The following is a 21,389-nucleotide window of genomic DNA, read 5'->3' on the forward strand; positions in this document are numbered from 1 at the left end:
TAGACAGCAAAGCTGAAATTTCTCAGATAAGCAAATTTTCTTTTCATTTTGATTTGTCAAAAAAGTTTAAACAGTTAAAAATGACTGATATTGAGTCATGACATTCCAGGAAAATACCAAGCACATTTTCACATTAAAACAGCACTACCAATATCTAAGTCATTGTAATACATGCTGTATCATTACCTATTACTGCATAACAAACCACTCTAAAACTTAGATCCTTAAAATAATAACAATGTATTACTTTTCACAAGTCTATGGATCAGATGGACTTTTGTGTTGATCTGATCCAGGCCTGATTGATCTTGACTGGACATGCCCATGCATTTATGTTTAGTTAGCAGGTCATCTAGGTGACTCTGTTTCTGGGAGTTGGCTGGTTGTTGGGTGGAGTGATGGTGCTACTGGACCACATTTCTCTTAACAACCAACAGGGTAGGCAGGGTTTGTTTATATGGTAGTTGCAGGGCTCCAAGGGCAAGAGTGGAATCATGGAAAACTCCTTGAAACCTAGGCTCAGAACTGGCAAATCCTTTTGACCACATTTTATTTGCCAAATCAAGTTATAAGATTCAATTCAAGAGATGGAGAAATAGAATTTCTTGATGGGAGAAGTAGCAGAGACTCAAATTCAGGGAGAAGAGAATTGTGGCAATTTAAAAAATCTACTCTTTTCAAATAAATCTGATCTTTCAACTAATCTTACAGTTTTCAAGCTTTTCACCATGATGAATATTATTTTCCTATCCTCTTCTCTCTATCTCATTCATAAAGTGTATTCCCGAAAATATATATTTGGTGGATGCAGATTTATTATTATTACTCAATATTCCACAGGTCCCTATACTATTCAGCTGCTTATTTTTCACTTGTAAAAATTATGGTGGTCAGAACAGTATAGAACAAGAAAGTTTAAATCATTAAACTTTGTGTCCTGTTTGGTATTATAAACATATGTTACTATCTGCTGTGGAAACCAAATTTGTTATACCATATAAATATATACTACTATCTACTGTGGAAATCAAAATCAAATTTGTCCCAGGTTGTCATATAAACCTGAAAGTCTAGTTTTAAATTTGTTCACTCTCTATTTAGGTTTCATTGATTCAAATCCTGACTCTGTTGGGCAAGTAGCTTATCTTTTTTGTGCCTGAATTTTCTCATCTATGAATTAGAAATAATAATCATACCTGCCTTATACTTTTGTTTTGAGGATTAAATGAGGTTAAATATGTAAAACACTTAAAACAGTCCCTAACATATAGAATTACTCAATACATAACAGATAATGTTTTGATTAACAACCAAATGTCCATAACTGGCTTTCAGTTGACCAGCTTTTATACTTTTTTTTTTTTTGGTCTCTGTTATATCATGTAACTAATTTGGGGAGAAAATGTTTGGAATTCAGAAAACAGTACTGATTGGGAAAATTAAACTTGAAATGTTCAATTTATATTTCAAAGGAGAAATAAAAAATTAAATAAAATTTAGTGCAACAGATATTTGACTATCTCCTGCTACGTTAGTCCTTCTGATAGATGCTGTGAGTATAAGGAAGAGTAAGACATGGTTCTAACAATAAAGTGCAAAGATTCCCTATAATCATCTTATCCCAGGCTACCATGTTGATGACAATATTTTTTAAGTGGCTCCTGGGCATATATCATGGTCAAATACAAACAACATTATTATTAATTATTTTTCTTTAATAGTTGCCAATAGAGGAGAAAAATAACATTGTAAAATCTGGAATAAGTTGTGGTATGGGGGTTGGAGGTGGGCTATGTGTTAAACAAATTGCAAAAACCTTTTGAATCCTCTGAGGAGTACCCTTTCAGATCTATGGAATACATCACAGTGAAGAGAAGGGATTTAGGGAGAGAAGAAAAACAGTTAAACAGTGGCAATTTTAAATGAATTGTTGCCATTTAAAAAATCTGCTCTTTTCAAATAAGTCTGATCTCTCAACCAATCTTTCAGTTTTCAAACTTTTCACCATGATGAATATTATTTTCTCATCCTCTTCTCTCTGATTCATAAAGTGTATATCTGAAAATAGATATTTTGTGCATGCAGATGTATGTATCATTATTTCTCAATATTTCAAAGGTCCCAATGCTATTTAGCCACTTATTTTTCCCTTGTAAAAGTTATGGTGGTCAGAACAGCATAGCACAAGAAGGACACAGTGAAAGAGAAAAGTAGTGAGAAAAAGCACATAAATTTGAGCTGTTGGGGAAGGGAGTAGAAGGAGTAACTATTGATAATGATGGTAAGTTTCATCTTCTAGGATATGAATGAGAAAAATATGGTGTGCTAGCTTTTATATGTGTGTATGTAAAATAGAAAAAGCCATAGAATATTTCCAGGAAAATCTAGGAGAGCAAAATTAAGGACTAATTAAAATGTGTTATTCTAGACCAAGGAATAATTATTTAAGAGCATTTTTTGAGATTTCTTCAACCTGTAAAACATTGACCCTCCCAGATATTCATTTAATAATTGTTACTAACCATAACAACAATATGTATGTTATTAATGTAGTTAATTTATGAGACAATAAGTTAAATTTCTATAGCAGCCCCTAGGTAACAAACCACATGCACATTATGCCATTTTGATACCAAGCCCAGGCTGTTTCCCAGTGGAGACTAGATTGAAAAATCCCCAAAGAAAAAGCATCTATTTTCTTTCATTTGGAGAAGTGGCCCTTTCTATCAAATCCAAGGACAAAATAAGCCCAAGAGGTAGAAACATAACACAAATATATATTATGTTTGATAATATTTAAACATTTCCCAAATATGTGAAGTCACTATTTTTTTTTTTTTTTTTTAGACAGAGTCTTGCTGTGTCATCAGGCTGCAGTGCAGTGGCACGATCTCGGCTCACTGTAATCTCCGCCTCCTGGGTTCAAGGGATTCCGCTGCCTCAGCCTCCCGAGTAGCTGGGACTACAGGCGCACATCACCACGCCCGGCTAATTTTCTTGTATTTTAGTAGAGACAGGGTTTCACCATGTTGGCAGGGTGGTCTCGCTTTCCTGACCTCATGATCCGCTTGCTTGGCCTCCCAAAGTGCTGGGATTACAAGCGTGAGCCACTGCGCATGGCCGATGTCACTATTTTTTAACAAACCCAATCACAGGCAAGACAAAATATTAAATATTATACCCATTTCATTATGTGAAGAAATTGCAATGCATTTTTATTTTTATTTGTACTTACCCTATACTTTAATAATAAAATCTAAGAAACAAAAATTGCATGAGAAAATAAACAATAATAAAATTTTTATTTAGTCATTTGCAAAATAATTGACTTCTTAGAGCTTTATTTAAATATCTTTGCTATTTTTAATGTAAAATTTTGATAGATTGTGTATTTGACAGTTAGTAGCAGATTTGGGAACATTAGAAGGTGATTTTTAATGAGATCAATATTATTATGTTAATACTCCCTAAGATTCCATTAGGAAAAGATTTAAAAATAGATAAGAAATACAAGGACGGGAGGAGAAGAGTGGAGAGAAAAAGAGAGAGAGAGGGAGAGGATAGACATCTAATTCTAGCTCTTAGATGTACAATATATAGTTTTATTTTGATAAAATGCCATCTTTAGTACTCAATTTTTCCTTCAACAACAACCAAAGATAGTGTTCACTTTGCTATAATTCTCTCCACTTGCCTTATCTCTGTTATCTTTTTTCTACCACACATTTATGTTAGGCAGCTCAGACTAACTACAAAATAGAAATACATTTCTTAGCAGCTGTTACCATAATTCTAAAAATATACTTTTCTTTCTTACAGGATTTCAAACCTTCTGGGTTTCTTCCCAGTGCTAATTCCTGTCGACTGGATTCACTAGGATGAATAGAGAAAGAAGTGTTAGTTACATTTTAAGATAATTTCTTTTCTAAACACACAGAAAGGTAATAATTCTGGCATTTTACAAAGCATGTCCATTAGCTTTCTCAATGCTTTTTTTTTCATTTGTTTGCTCACCAGTTTTGTTTTAGTCTTTTGCTTTCTTGCATATTTATTTTTTAATTATTGAGAATCATGAACTCATTGGAAAGAGTACACTCAGAATTAGAGAGTTGGGTATATCTTTGCATGGGGCAAATATGAAAAATATGAACAGCAATGACACTTATGGTTAGTGTGCGCTACAGTGAACTTCCTATCATGCTCCCAGGAAGGAGGCTTAGACTCTCCTGGAGTTCAATGTTATACTACCAAGTCTAGCACATTGCTTTGCTTTTCCAAAATAGCAAATGTCTTAGCACTTACCTAATGATGATCTAAGGAAGAGTACTAGGGAAATGTCATTATTCTGAAGACTTTGTTGACAGCTGCAAACCATAGGCTATGACAGCATTGTGGGAAAGCAAGAGAAGACTCACCTCTGCCCCATTCTAGGAGAAATCCCTCCCCCAACACACACACACACACACACACACACACACACACACACATTCTGGCTATACCCATGGTATGTACCCTTATTTGAGTTCTGTTCATACTGGACATAATTAGATTTTAGATAGTTGGCAGTTATACTCCTCTTCTCTAAAAAGATTTCTTTTTTCCTCTGCACTCCCCATCAGTTAATCTGAGCTCTTTTGTTCTGCTAAAGGAAGATAAGGAAAAAATATTTCTTAGTTCTATTTAATCACTGGCATGCCAGTATTGGAGCTACTGCTCCATGGAGACTGCCAAAAACTCGACCTAGTTACTGCTCCTTTTTGTGGCATCTTACCGTGCGGTTTGTGGCACTTTGGAACACAAATTCACAGTTACCAGAAGTTAGGTTTATCACTGTTGCAAAGCCACTGAGTTCTGATCCAGAATCTCACAAACTGGTACATGCCCACGCAGATCTAGCCTGTCCAGATAGACGAACAGGAGGAAAAACACAATGCCAAGAAGGAAGAAACCGGGTCCTAATTAATCAGAAACAAATAAGTCATTTTAATAGTGACATTGAAGGAGATAGAAATGTATTCTTATGAGAACCCTATGTTCCACCAGGATGACACTGTGAAATTATTCTACTGCCAGTTATTGTCACTAAGTTCTGGAATACTGAAAAACAAATGAGTCATTTGGAGTGTGTTCCTATTTTTTGTTTTTATATTTTAATGCACTTCAAGATGTAACACAGCCTCATGGTCTCCTTTTTTAAAAAAATTTTCCTCACACTTAATTCCAAAATGATCCTTGATTAGCAGATGGATAGATAGGGAAACAACCACTTTATCTGTGGAAATCAGTTATAAAAAGTGATAAAATACACTCAACATCCCCAAAATCCAGAGTTTAAGATGGGGAAATCCTTACCACTGCCAAAAGGAAAAAAAGAAAAAAGATTCGAGTGTTACTAGGACCATTTCATTCAGGAAATGTTTATCAGGCATTTGCACTTTTCTACTTTTATTGCTCATTTGATTTCTGCTGCTTGAAATATTCTCCACTCACTGTCTTTCCCTGAAGACAAACCCAAATGTCACCTATGTTTGAAGCTTTCTTTAATTGCCTTTTTACCCTGAACCCATGAGCCCTTCATTCTCCCTTTACCAAAATTCTCTACCATTTATTATGTCCAGGATTGTTTAACACACGTCTTAAAAACACATTCTGTGCTATGAGTTCGAAATCTCCACCTTTGAGAGTTAGGCTTGTCTTATTCATAATTGCATTTTTTGCAGTGCATTGAATCTAGTGGTGGCTCAAGAAAATATTATGTTCAATTTAAAAATCGATGTTCTATTTCTAGTTTTGCAGCATCTTACTGAACACCAGCACACACTGAAAATAGATCACATATTTCCCTGGCAAGCAATTTATGATTTGAATTTTCAATGAGTCCAGCGTTGATGGACTTGTGACAGGACATGTGATTATTTGGTGGATTCAGAATGAACCTATTAATAGCTTTTCAGATAATTCATCAAACGTGGCTGTAGGAGCTTCACAAAGTAATAAAGAAGTCGAGATTTCAGTTAGGAGAGTATCAGATAATATGACTCCTGATGGACTGGGCATACCAACTTCTGGGAAGCTTTAGCAGAGATTTCATTGCAAATGGTAGAAAGAGTTAGCCTGTCTCCTCTTTCCCTTCGCCCTATGTCCTAGGATTGGTTGGTTTTTTTAATTCTTTGTCAGAGAACTCCTAACACTGAAACAAAATAGATAACAATGTTAGAAAATTCCGTGAGGGAAATCTAGAAATGCTGACCTTTCATTTGAGAGTAAAGCACCTGAATCAGCTTTCAGATTGTCGAAAAGAAAACACAACTATTTCCAAAACAACAAAAAAAGTAAATTAAAAAAACTATATTTGGAGAAAAAAATAATAGAAATAATCTGGAATTAGAGAAAAAAAAGTATAGTATAAAAGAGCTTAAACTGAGCAAGTTTTATTTTTTCAAGATAAATGAATGATTGGATCTTCTTTGGGATTTGATTGGTAGACATTTTTTGTGAGTTTCTGAAAATGGAGCTGTTCCATAAGACATGAATTGGCCTTCAATCTACTAACAATTTCTAACACTGAACAGAATCTATGAATCATTTCTGTTTTGAAGTTTCTATAATATGTATGAATTATGACAACTGTATTGCCAGGCTTACAAATAGTTGTTAAATAACAAGATAAATATATTAAAATAAAAAGCATTTTAAAATAAGCTCTGTACTCTCTAAATATCCACACTGTATTATCACCTTATTATATTTACTTTTACATATTCATTTCTGCATTTATTTTTATAAATCAATCCTCCCATCTATATCTATATTTATCTATCTCTTTATATAGCATCCTCAAGACACAAGGCAGATGCCACGTTCCAGTATGTTTTATGGCATAAAAAGGTACTCAGTAAATGTTAAATTGAATAAGAAAATATTGAAAGACATTGAGCTTAGACAGGCATAAATATAGGATCACATTGAAGGTGAGCTATGTGAAAATGTATAAGTGAAATCTGAAGTGACAGTTTCAATTTTGCTAATAAATACTTTTACAATAACAGTTCTAAGGGATATGAAAGGACAGTGCTTTACCTAGTATTATTTGCTAACATGAGTGAAATACATTTTAAAAGAAAATTACATGGATGAAACTGTCAACTTCCTTTTTTCTTGTATTTTATTATTGTTATACTTTAAGTTTTAGGGTACATGTGCACAATGTGCAGGTTTGTTACATATGTATACATGTGCCATGTTAGTGTGCTGCACCCATTAACTCGTCATTTAGCATTAGGTATATCTCCTAATGCTATCCCTCCCCCCTCCCCCCACCCCACAACAGTCCCCAGTGTGTGATGTTCCCCTTCTTGTGTCCAAGTGTTCTCATTGTTCAATTCCCACCTATGAGTGAGAAAATGTGGTGTTTGATTTTTTGTCCTTGCGATAGTTTGCTGAGAATGATGGTTTCCAGTTTCATCCATGTCCCTACAAAGGACATGAACTCATCATTTTTTATGGCTGCATAGTATTCCACGGCGTATATGTGCCACATTTTCTTAATCCAGGCTATCGTTGTTGGACATTTAGGTTGGTGCCAAGTCCTTGCTATTGTGAATAGTGCCGCTATAAACATACGTGTGCATGTGTCTTTATAGCAGCATGATTTATAATCCTTTGGGTTCATACCCAGTAATGGGATGGCTGGGTCAAATGGCATTTCTAGTTCTAGATCCCTGAGGAATCGCCACACTGACTTAAACGATGGTTGAACTAGTTTACAGTCCCACCAACAGTGTCAAAGTGTTCCTATTTCTCCATATCCTCTCCAGCACCTGTTGTTTCCTGACTTTTTAATGATTGCCATTCTAACTGGTGTGAGATGGTATCTCATTGTGGTTTTGATTTGCATTTCTCTGATGGCCAGTGATGATGAGCATTTTTTCATGTGTCTTTTGGCTGCATAAATGTCTTCTTTTGAGAAGTGTCTGTTCATATCCTTTGCCCACTTTCTGATGGGGTTGTTTGTTTTTTTCTTGTAAATTTGTTTGTATTCATTGTAGATTCTGGATATTAGCCCTTTGTCAGATGAGTAGATTGCAAAAATTTTCTCCCATTCTGTAGGTTCCCTGTTCACTCTGATGGTAGTTTCTTTTGCTGTGCAGAGCTCTTTAGTTTAATGAGATCCCATTTGTCAATTTTGGCTTTTGTTGCCATTGCTTTTGGTGTTTTAGACATGAAGTCCTTGCCCATGCCTATGTCCTGAATGGTAATGCCTAGGTTTTCTTCTAGGATTTTTATGGTTTTAGGTCTAAAATTTAAGTCTCTAATCCATCTTGAATTAATTTTTGTATAAGGTGTAAGGAAGGGATCCAGTTTCAGCTTTCTACATATGGTTAGCCAGTTTTCCCAGCACCATTTATTAAACAGGGAATCCTTTCCCCATTGCTTGTTATTGTCAGGTTTGTCAAAGATCAGATAGTTGTAGATATGCAGCATTATTTCTGAGGGCTCTGTTCTGTTCCATTGATCTATATCTCTGTTTTGGTACCAGTACCATGCTGTTTTGGTTACTGTAGCCTTGTAGTATAGTTTGAAGTCAGGTAGTGTGATGCCTCCAGCTTTGTTCTTTTGGCTTAGGATTGACGTGGCATTGTGGGCTCTTTTTTGTTTCCATATGAACTTTAAAGTAGTTTTTTCCAATTCTGTGAAGAAAGTCATTGGTAGCTTGATGGGGATAGCATTGAATCTATAAATTACCTTGGGCAGTATGGCCATTTTCACGATATTGATTCTTCCTACCCATGAGCATGGAATGTTCTTCCATTTGTTTGTATCCTCTTTTATTTCATTGAGCAGTGGTTTGTAGTTCTCCTTGAAGAGGCCCTTCACATCCCTTGCAAGCTGGATTCCTAGGTATTTTATTCTCTTTGAAGCAATTGTGAATGGGAGTTCACTCATGATTTGGCTCTCTGTTTGTCTGTTATTGGTGTATAAGAATGCTTGTGATTTTTATACATTGATTTTGCATCCTGAGACTTTGCTGAAGTTACTTATGAGCTTGAGGAGATTTTGGGCTGATACGATGGGGTTTTCTAGATATACAATCATGTCATCTGCAAACAGGGACAATTTGACTTCCTCTTTTCCTAATTGAATACCCTTTATTTCCTTCTCCTGCCTGATTGCCCTGGCCAGAACTTCCAACACTATGTTGAATAGGAGTGGTGAGAGAGGGCATCCCTGTCTTGTGCCAGTTTTCCAAGGGAATGCTTTCAGTTTTTGCCCATTCAGTAACTGGCAAATTGGATAAAGACTCAAGATCCATCACTGTGCTGTATTCAGGAAACCCATCTCACATGCAGAGACATACATAGGCTCAAAATAAAGGGATGGAGGAAGATCTACCAAGCAAATGGAAACAAAAAAAAGGCAAGGGTTGCAATCCTAGTCTCTGATAAAACAGACTTTAAACCAACAAAGATCAAAAGAGACAAAGAAGGCCATTACATAATGGTAAAGGGATCAATTCAACAAGAAGAGCTAACTATCCTAAATATATATGCACCCAATACAGGAGCACCCAGATTCATAAAGCAAGTCCTTAGTGACCTACAAGGAGACTTAGACTCCCACACAATAATAATGGGAGACTTTAACACCCCACTGTCAACATTAGACAGATCAACGAGACAGAAAGTTAACAAGGATACCCAGGAATTGAACTCAGCTCTGCACCAAGTGGACCTAATAGACATCTACAGAACTCTCCACCCCAAATCAACAGAATATACATTATTTTCAGCACCACACCACACCTATTCCAAAATTGACCACATACTTGGAAGTAAAGCACTCCTCAGCAAATGTAAAAGAACAGAAATTGTAACAAACTATCTCTCAGACCACAGTGCAATCAAGCTAGAACTCAGGATTAAGAAACTCACTCAAAACCGCTCAACTACATGGAAACTGAACAACCTGCTCCTGAATGACTACTGGGTAAATAATGAAATGAAGGCAGAAATAAAGATGTTCTTTGAAACCAATGAAAGCAAAGACACAGCATACCAGAATCTCTGGGACACATTCAAAGCAGTGTGTAGAGGGAAATTTATAGCACTAAATGCCCACAAGAGAAAGCAGGAAAGATCCAAAATTGACACCCTAACATCACAATTAAAAGAACTAGAAAAGCAAGAGCAAACACATTCAGAAGCTAGCAGAAGGCAAGAAATAACTAAGATCAGAGCAGAACTGAAGGAAATAGAGACACAAAAACCCTTCAAAAAATTAATGAATCCAGGAGCTGGTTTTTTTGAAAAGATCAACAAAATTGATGGACCGCTAGCAAGACTAATAAAGAAAAAAAGAGAAGAATCAAATAGATGCAATAAAAAATGATAAAGGAGATATCACCACTGATCCCACAGAACCACAAACTACCATCAGAGAATACTATAAACACCTCTGTGCAAATAAACTAGAAAATTTAGAAGAAATGGATAAATTCCTTGACACATACATCCTCCCAAGACTAAACCAGGAAGAAGTTGAATCTCTGAATAGACCAATAACAGGCTCTGAAATTGAGGCAAGAATCAATAGCTTACCAACCAAAAAAAGTCCAGGACCAGATGGATTCACAGCCAAATTCTACCAGAAGTACAAAGAGGAGCTGGTACCATTCCTTCTGAAACTACTCCAATCAATAGAAAAAGAGGGAATCCTCCCTAACTCATTTTATGAGGCCAGCATCATCCTGATACCAAAGCCTGGTAGAGACACAACCAAAAAAGAGAATTTTAGACCAATATCCTTGATGAACATCGATGCGAAAATCCTCAATAAAATACTGGCAAACCGAATCCAGCAGCACATCAAAAAGCTTATCCACCATGATCAAGTGGGCTTCATCCCTGGGATGCAAGGCTGGTTCAACATACACAAATCAATAAATTTGTAATTTATTGTAATTTATTTGTAATTTATTATAATTTATTGTAATCCAACATATAAACAGAACCAAAGACAAAAACCACATGATTATCTCAATAGATGCAGAAAAGGCCTTTGACAAAATTCAACAAATCTTCATGCTAAAAACTCTCAATAAATTAGGTATTGATGGGATGTATCTCAAAATAATAAGAGCTATATATGACAAACCCGAGCCAGTATCATACTGAAACTGTCAACTTTCTATGACTGTTTCCCTGGTTTCTAAGTTAATCATTAAATTATTTTAGGCCAAACACAAAAGTGATTAAGTGCACTAATGCCCTATCTCTACTTTGTATCCCGAGCAGACTTCTTCAGCTGTCTGGGACATACATACCTTTTGCTCTATTGTACTGGTGTATTTTCCTTACATTCATTCAAAAGGAACCTTCTGACCTCACTCTAACTAGGAGACATCTGTTACTGCAGTCATAAGTTGAGGACTACAATTTAATAACCAATAGCTGACAAAGAAACAAATATTTTTAAAACTCTCTAAAAGGATGGTTTAATTAACAAAAAGAAGACCCCTAAAATGACAAAATAAACCCCAGAATAGCTTTCAGTTAAAGAATAAAATAAACACTTGTCAGTCACCACATTTAAGCTTGAATTAGGCTTTTGAAGGTACCTGTAAAAACCTTATACTTCCCTCTCGCTCTTGCCTTAGAATGACCATCCTATTATATTTTCAAATCCAGGTTCACAGCAACATATAGATGATATTATATTAAGATAAAAGTCTGTATAATATATTTCTTATGATAGCTTACTATTTAAATGGCATGTCTGGTTTAGTATGTCAACAGGACATGTAATGATTGGCAGTAAAGGCACAAGGGTAAATTTGTACAAGAATTTTGTGCTAAGTTTTATGCAACTGGTTCCCAGAAGCTATGGGAAAATAAGGAATTCTGAAAGTGATTTAATAAAGAATAATGAATATTTTAAATATATACAAAACCTTTAATGTGCCTAAAATTGGGCCTTAGGGGGTGATAGGGCTCATAGTATTTTGATTTTGTCTTGCTTCTCTGTAACAATGCATTCTGGGTATCCTTCATGGTTATAGAACAGATCATTCAGATGTAAGTGAATGGTATTGAACATATAACTTGGGTAGATTATTGTGAAACACCAGTTTCACTGGAGTCACATGATGAAAAAAATCCAGATTTTGAATTAAAGAACGCTGGAATTGTGTATGTATTGGTGATTGAGTGAAGAGAAGTCCTATCTAAGGGACTACTACTGTGGGTTCAGAAATAGGTTTCATAGACTGACTTTCATGAAATATAAAGCTATACTAGAATCATCTACAGAAAAAGGACTAGGCATACCTGAATAAAAAGTGTCTCAGATATTTCTGATTAGAGAGGGATGTTAATCTGTAGCCACAGACCGCTCACCTTCAATGGAAACTAAAATTAGGAACACTTTATTATGCCAACTTCCCTGGATCTGACATTTAGAACCTTGTCTTTGAAAAGTTGCTAATCATGATTTAATTGAGATATTCCTTCTTCTCATTTTTCTGTATCTTGTGTGTGTGTGTGTGTGTGTGTGAACACTGGTAAGTAAAAAAATGAGACTATATACATACACATCTAAATATGAAATATCAGGGCCTGTTTTAGAAGATTTAGAACCAAAGCATAAAGACATTCAAATGCAAAATTAGAGTAGTATAGTTGGAGTGTAGGGAGGATAACAGAGCCTGGAAAGGGGAGAAAGCAGAAAGAAAACAGTGTAAGAAAACATTTAGGTGGAAGATGGTAAAAACAAGCACTGATGATTATGTTTTTTTTTTTTTTTCCATCTGTGTCATGACTATTCTGCTCTGTTCCATCTTTGATGTCTTATAAGGAAGAACAATCAAGATAAAGTTGTTTCCATCATGTGTGGTTTGAAGCTATTATGCTGTTTGTTGGGAAAGTCTTATTCCGCGCAAGAAATGCCTGAGATATGTCTTGCAGGGTATGGTGTAAATCCCCATGAGAATTGGTTCAAAAGCATCAAAAACCAACATTTTTAAGCTCTTGTATTTTTCTCCACTCCTATACTTTCCAGCGGCGTATATTTGGAAGTTGCCATGTTGGGTTTTGAGTAGCTGTGATCTTGTAAATATTCTTTCCTCGGCCCTGCTAAGAAAAGCCATGTGTGATAATGTTCTATAGATGATAGGGAACCTGGACGGTACTGTTCATTCTACTTGACCCTCTGTTCCTTGACTGACTGAATGTGTATGTGTGTGTGTGTATTCTCCAGAGCCTGCAATTTCTCATCTTCTCTGATGATATTTCTATAAAACCATAAAAACCACTTCTACTTTCTTAGTTTTGAAGTCCATCCAGTGGACAAATCACCATTCTTTCTCTTCTATTTGGCCTTTAGTGAGGCAGTCATATACTTGGACCAACCAAGAAGTAAGTGATTAGGATCATTTTCAGGACCATGGTTAGATCTACAGAAACAAAAGCAAAATGTGTTGAAATTCCCAGTGTGAAAACTGTGCCTTTAAATAGAGAGCCTGCTATCAGTCTCAAAGGAATACCATTATTTCCGTTGTCTCTATCTGGGCTATTGCAGCATTTCTATCAACCCATTTACTCTTGGGAAGAGTCCTCGGGTGATTTTCATCTCACAGGCTGCCTTAGGATTTTCCTTATTAGTTAATCTTGCATTAAATATTGTAGCGTAATAGTTTCCTTGAGACAGCCACTTTGGACTAGGATAAGTTTTTAAGATTTCATTTCAATCATAAGACTGAGTATCTATCAGGCAAAAAATACACTGTATCAAAAATGAATAAATAAAACAAGCCCACCATTTAAAAACCACTAATAAGAAATTTTCAAAGTATGTCCAGTGTGATGAAATACTAAATGTTTTAAGGATATTAAATAGTGATTCTATCTATCTTATTAAAAGTACACCTATCAATTGCTAAAAAGATAAAGATATGATTCAACACTAGTTTCTACCAATGTATTTCCCTTACTCCACATCATCAAAACAGTAAGCTGTTTGCTGGGAAATGGAAGTAATATCTTATGTAGAGCTGGAGGCTATAATAGTTATTGAAAAATAAGACTATAATTGATATTCAAAATGTTTTAGAAATTCTGGAATTCTAGAAATTCAAGATTTCTAGATAGGCACAAAATAACTTTGATAGTAGCATAAATAATTTATATTACCTTGATAAAATACTCTTTATTTTCCAAAAAATAAAATCCCCACAATAACAAAGGGTACTATGTCCATAGTCCCAGTGCAAAAGAAAGTGCATATATTTTCTACCTAAAATATTTGGATTTCATTGCACTCTATACTACTCTAGTCATTGTATTTTGTATAATCCCTTATCAAAAGCAACATTTTTTTGTGGCCCCACCGTAAGGTAAGCCCCTTACTGTCAAGTTTTTTACAACCTATTTGGATAAGAGCTATTTTCATTTATCTGTGATAGAGGCTGACTGAACATCTATACTGTGCAGTATACGGTGAGGAAGGAAAGCATATTGTCTCCAATTTTCAACAGCTCATTTACTCTACATTTTTTGAAGTAATTTTCCATATTTCATTCTTAATTTGTCTTGTAATTCCTATGACATAATGAAGGTAAGTATCCTAAGAGAAAAATGGAAGCCTGGAACATATAAGAGAAAAAAGTTTACAACTAATTAGCAGAAAATAAAATATTAAAGACTAAAAGGAGGTCTTCTCACTGGACCAGAAGTCTGTTCACTGTTTTATCTTGTATCTTGTCAATGATAAAATTTCTCTGGGTAGGGAAAAAAGTCTGAAAAAAATATTTTAACCGTATACATATATAAAAATGTATAAAAAATCCTAAGCATATGGAATGCTAAGGATCAAGCAGTTAGAAGAAGTTGTGTCTATAATCTTAGTAGGCAATTGGTCTGTGGGATTATGTCAAAATTACTTTTAGGGAGAACAATTAAGTGTGTTTTACTTTCATGGTAGAGTCATAAAAGAGATCTAAAAGTATTAATTTGCCAAAATTATATGACGAAATGCAGTGATTGGTTTAACCAAGGTAATTATTTTCCAGTTTTTCAGAATGGTTTTCCCTTGGGCTGCTGTAACAAATATACCATAGATTAGGTGGATTATACAACAGACATTTATTTCTCATAGTTCCGGAGTCTGTGAAGTCCAAGATCAAGGTACCAGCAAATTTGACATCTGGTGAGGAGCTTCCTACTTGTTTGCAGATGGCCACCTTCTTGATGTATGCTCACATGTTTGAGAGAGAGATCATATCTCTCATGTTTCTTGTTGTAAGGGCACTAATCCCATTGATGAGGGCTCCAACTTCATGACCTAATTATTTTCCAAACGCCTGACCCTCAAATACCCTTACAATAGGGGTTAGGGCCTCAACATATGAATTTGGGGTTGGGGAAGACAAATATTCAGTCCATACCAAGAATTGTTTAGTAGACCTAGGGGTAGAGTTTTCCTGAATTATCCAGTAGGCATAATAAGCATATGCTACATGCATCAATAAAACAGAGACACCAACAAAATATTTTTAAGAATTTAACATTTAATTTTAAAAAAAGAACTTAGTACTTTACGGAAGAGAAACTAAATGTTGTAAAGCTTCTTTACACTCATTTCATCATTTAGTATTTTTTTGTGTGTGTGTGGTTAACTATTTTGTTGTGGGTAGGGTTCTCTTGTCTTTCTATCCTTATGACTTTTCTAAAGATCTTAATAACAGAGACCTGGCAAACAGTGTGGATCCATAATGTTTATGGAAGGCATCAGGCACAAGAAAGAGTCCAAGAATGCTCAGGCATGTGCAAAACTGGAGAAGTAACACAGACGCAAGGAGAGATCATGCTAAATAGGCATTGACAAAAATGGTTATATGTGAAAGGACTTCGACAAGACTGGTCTCTTATTTTAGTCCCAACTTTATCAGTTACTAGCTCTGTGACCTTAGGAAGCTACTTAATGTCAGATTCCTCATTGGTAAAATAGGGAAACAACACAAAGGGCTATATTAAGAATTAAATAAAAAGATGCATATAACTAAATTAATTCTTACACATAGTAAGTGCTCAGGGCCACTTCCCTGCTAAATTTATTATTACTAAGGACTTCCAAATTCTATCCTCATGCCCCTCTATGTCCATGAAGGATGGAGTCTGTGTGATCTAAAAGGTTATTAATATTCAAAATAAAAACCCTGCCGAGTTGGAGCAAAACATCACAAATAAATTACCTTCTATCAGCAGTAGTTTCTTAATTGGAATTATATTACCTTATCATTTGCTCATTTATATGTAAATGCTTACTTCTGTTCATATCCTGCCACTATTTTCACATATGCAGCTCTTGTTTATTCATGGAAGGGGGATGTAAAACATTAGTAAAGAATATGAAATTCAGAAATGATGGCCAATCTTCATTTAAAACTATTTTTGCTAATAGTTTTAATTTCCTTTCCTCAAGTATATTTTTTGAAGGATCAAGCTATGACTAAGAAAGAAATGGTCTCTGCCCTTGTTGAGTTTATGTAGAAGCTAAATACTAATTCATGCATCGTAACATTACCTCAGTCATAGTGTGTAGGTTTCCAAAAGATAGTATAGAAAAAAGACCTACTAGAAAAAATGTACTTTGGGTTTCAGTTTTCTAATTATTTTTGCAACTCATATTTCCAAAATGTAGAAAAGTTAACACACTTTCAAAGATTCCCCTCTTTTTTTTTTTTTTTTTCTCGGGGAATCTTTTCTGGCAGTTGCAAGTTCAGAATGCTTTTGTGCATTCCAAGCAGTCTTGCCCAGATTCTGCCACCTGTTCCATCATTCTGGGTATATTTAGGGTATAGTTCTTTTCCATATGGGCAGTGTAATTCCATTAAGTAGCAATCCAGCACAGTTTCTTTTTTTTTTTAACGTTAAACCTTGAGAGTTAATCGTCCATCTGTGTGTAATCATCGATTCCATTAAGCCTTATGGCCTTGTCAGATTATCAAACATTTTAAACAGTACTTCTTTCTTCACAGGAAACACATTTGATAATTAAGGGCATGATGGAATCTAAGTTTTTGAGTCTGACTCCAAGGACCCACAGTGGCTTATGTTAATCCTGAGTCAAACTTCACCTCCTCTACATCACTGAGCTTTGACTACAAGAGGACGTATTGTCGATCTCTAGTCAGATTTCCAAACAAGCAAGATATGATATTTAGATGTCAAAGACAAATCAAATGTTTCACTGGTTTTGTTTTCACCTGCAAGGTGTACTTTCAAATTTCTGTTCGCGATGACTGAATCACATGAATATTGAAGAGAGCAGTCCTCAGCTATAGCCTGTGTGTGACACAGACTTCTTGCTTGTTTTTATAGGTTTCTGTTGTCTCTTATTGCAGAAGAGACTAGATTTTCAGACTGTCAATGAGGAACTTCATAGAAGGAGGTAGTGTGGGTGGGTCTCTTGTCAAACTGAATTTGAACTTTGATTTTTTATGAAGTGAAAAATACTAATAATTGTCCACAAAATATTGCTGACTTTAAGTATTTTTGTCCTTATCTTGTTTATTAAGCAGGGATGAGCACAAGTCAAATGAGCAGAGCCTGGAGAAAATTAAAATCATGAATTCTCACTCCAAGTCACAAAGTACAATCATGATGTGTGACCGGGGTCTTGAGAGCATTAATTTCCCATTCCCTTGACAATGAACTCTCCTAATGTATGTATTAAAGACATAGGATACAGTACTTATTATCAGCATATCATAAATCTTCCATTAAAATAATACAAATATAGCACTGTGCCTAGGCCACTGGAAATAAAACTGTTGCGTAATTGACAGACTGTACGTATTTTTTTAAATCAAGTAATAGAAAATTTTGTTGTCTTCCACAGTCTAAATCCCAGAACTATCTAGTTATTTGTTCGGTTTCACTTATTTTATTTCAATGTGAATATTGAAATGTTTGTCTTCAGTCTACCAAAATCTAAATAATCAAATTTATATTAAATTGTGTATTTTATTTCCTGATACAAAACAAAGACCTTTTTTATGATCGTGTAGAGTGTCTGGACCCAGGGAAAGTAGGCTTTGTATGATCTGGTGGCTGAAGAAGTAGACGCACAAAGGGAGAATCTTGGCCTTTGCAAAACAGCAGGTCTGGACAGCTTAGTTCACTGCACAGCCAACTCAGAAGCCCTTCCGGAGCAAATCTGGCCCAGAAGGCTGCACATATTTTTGCCTGGATAGACCTCTTCATGTTCAACAGGAGCCTCTGCAGCGATGATGGGGTCCTCCATATTGCTCACACAAAGCTACAGTATGGGACAGGAAATCTGGCTCTTTAACCCTCTGGCTGCTGCACATGACTATTTGGCTAGCAAAGCAGAAAAATGTCGACAGCCTAAGGTTTAAATGATTAGTAACAGGTTTTTGAGTGATTTTCCCAGAATGTGCTAGTATAAATAGAGGACTGTGAAAGTGTGGTTTGTGGTATTTTTTTCTTCCTTTTGATATTGTGGCTTGTTTGTTTCCATTTCTTTTCATGACACATTCCCTTTTATGACTGTGTACACCCAAGCCAAATACCCAAATGCAGGCTTGAAAGGGAAGGTGCTCACCTCAAAGCACTTCCTGATTAGGAATCAGGTGTCTACATCCAGAATGCTGATAGGCTTTTTAACTCTCCAAAAATTGATCCATTGTGGTGAGTTATTTTGGCTTATACACCTAGATTTTGTTAATAGGCTGGAAGAGACAGACATGACTATTAGTACATTATTACTTACTGCAATATTTGAGAATTTTCTTTTTAATGAGTACAATTCTAGGCCACTTATTAACAATGTGATGCCTTACTTAAGAAGCAATACAGTGCTTTATTTTTAAATGTTTCTTTTCTATGTTTATTATTATTATATTTTAAAAAGCAAGAAACTGACAAATAGATTCATATCCTAGGTGGTTTGATAAATGTTACTTATACATTGTAATAGAGAGATTAAAAATATCACATTTAATGAGTAGAAATGGCACCAAATAATGCAAAGCTTTGGGCTTAGTTTATTGAGATAAATCATATTATATCAACTTCAGCAAACACGGGTATCTTAAAATGAATAATGACAATCCTCTGTTGGGAAAACAGTTCTGTTCAGTAACAAAGCACAGGTTTTGAAATCAAGAGCATTGTTTTGAAAATATTTGCAGGAGCCAGTCATTAGCTCCTATATGTGTTATGATATGGAAACAGGGCATACATTATGATTTTCTATGTCTCAGTATGCATTTTTTGGTTAAAAAAAGATTTTCTACTTTTTAGTATGAAAGAAAACTGAAGCATCAGAATATGGGAAACCTCTAGGACTTACATAAGTGAATGAAAGAAACCAGCAGGCCTCTGATTTATATTTGTCACTATTCTTATCTAGTTGGCATTTTATGTTGGTAATCACCACAAGTTTTCTTGTAAAAGCCATGTAAAAAGTACCATATTTAAACAAGAAAGGACAGAAGAAAAAATAGTGCATTTTCTTAGCACTTATACAGGTGCTGCTTTTCCCAACTTAGGAAAAAAAACCTCTTTCTAGCCTTTAGAAAGACTATGCATTTCACTGAAGACAAAGCCCAATCTCCCACTGCCCCTTTACACATAATCTTCTTGAGAGACAAAATCAGTTCTCTGACTTCACTTTCTCACACGTATTCCATCTGTCTTGCACCCACCACTCTACTGAAACGGTTCTTACTAAAGTCATCTATGACCTTCAGATTGCTGAATCAGACAGACATTTTGATATATCTTGTCGTATTTAGTATGATCTCATCTCTTCCCTATGACAGTCCACTATTCGTGATGTTTTCTTTACTTCTTTGGCTTCTATCATACTACTCTTTGCTAGGCTTCTTAATTGATCTACCTTTCTTTGTGGGATTCTTTCCCTCCATCTATCTTTCAATTTTCATGTTTCCTCTGATTATTTTATCTTAATCTTTTTCTCTCCTCACTTACCACACCCTGACCTGAGCTATGACACTCCTCCTCCCATGTGAATTACAGCTCACTTGGTGAAAACCTCTGAGTTAGTTAAGATGCTTTTGGATACAAGTAACAGAAATAAAAACATGCATAAGGCATGAAACTCAAAATTTATTAGCTCACATGTCTAAAACATTAAGGAGAAAGTTAACTAAAGGCTTGGTTGGATCCAGTAGTGCAAAAATATCAGCAGAACTGTTTCTTTTGTTAGCTTTTTAACTTCTGTATTGTCTTCATCTGCAAACTTTACCTATACAGAAACAAAGACACCACCAGTTACTCTGGGCTTACTTATTCTAACAGCTAGTAATCCCACTGGAAAAAACACGACCACCTCTCTTCCAGCATCCTCACCAGTACCTATGTTTGTTTTCTGATTGGCCTGACTTGATTCAAGTGCCCTCCACCATCAGAGCGAGAGGCATGGCCTTTTAATAGTCAAACCAGTAACTCAGGAAAGGGGCATTTCACAAAAGAAAGTAAAGAGTAGATTTAAAACAAAACAACACATGAAAACCTCAGTTACAGCTCTCAAATCTAGAACTTTTTTCTATACCCTTACCCTAGGACCCAGACAAATGTATCGTCTTCATTTCAAAATTACATCCCCAAAACTTGAATTAGAATTCCTTCTAGTCACACCCCTAAACATATTTATCTTCTTAAGCTTTTGGTAATGCTACCACTACTTAAAATATCATCCAATGCAGAAACATAGAAGATACCTTAAACTTCTGCCTAACAATTCTATCTGCTAAATAAATACCAATGAAATATGTTACATTTGTTTTTTTCTCTCCAAATTTATTGTTACTACATTATTGCAGGTATATGTTATCTTTGAACTGAAGAATATCCTAACTGGACTTATTTCCTTTGAATCTACTTTCCATATTGCTATTTCGTTATCATTCTAATACATAAATATATTCATTTTACTTACCTGCTTTAAGCCAAATCACCCCCAAGATGAGTTATTCTCCAAACTCCTTCCCTGTCAATTCATGCTCTAAGCCAAAACTTAAGCCAAAGTAATCTAGAGTTTTCCAAATATGTCATTCTATTCTTGCTTGAGTGCCTTTGAACACAGAATTCCTTTGTCCTAGAATAACTTTCCTCTCCTATCTTTTTAAATGCATTTATCTCATAAGATCTATTTTAGGTAACTTCAAGCTGAGTTAAAAACTTCCCCTTTTCAACCATGAACCTTGTATGCAATTTTTTTATTCCATTTATCAAAATGTATTTTTTTACATATTAACCTCTCTCTCTCAAGACTGAACTCCTGAGGGAGGAATACGTTTTATTAGACTTGTTAAGAGTTTATCTAATTCTGTCCAATGACAGTCA

General features: G+C 35.2%; 1 long non-coding RNA gene across 1 annotated transcript in view; it reads left to right on the top strand.

Moving 5' to 3' along the window:
• LOC112133097 (uncharacterized) overlaps positions 1–21,389 on the top strand; it is a 78,679-nt gene that overhangs the window by 17,963 nt on the left and 39,327 nt on the right. Inside the window, exon 3 of the long non-coding RNA XR_002914764.2 lies at positions 3,820–3,941. This is a non-coding gene — a long non-coding RNA (uncharacterized LOC112133097). The remainder of the gene's footprint in view (positions 1–3,819; positions 3,942–21,389) is intronic.

Source organism: Pongo abelii, chromosome 3, assembly GCF_028885655.2.
Source record: "Pongo abelii isolate AG06213 chromosome 3, NHGRI_mPonAbe1-v2.0_pri, whole genome shotgun sequence".
Taxonomy (NCBI): domain Eukaryota; kingdom Metazoa; phylum Chordata; class Mammalia; order Primates; family Hominidae; genus Pongo; species Pongo abelii.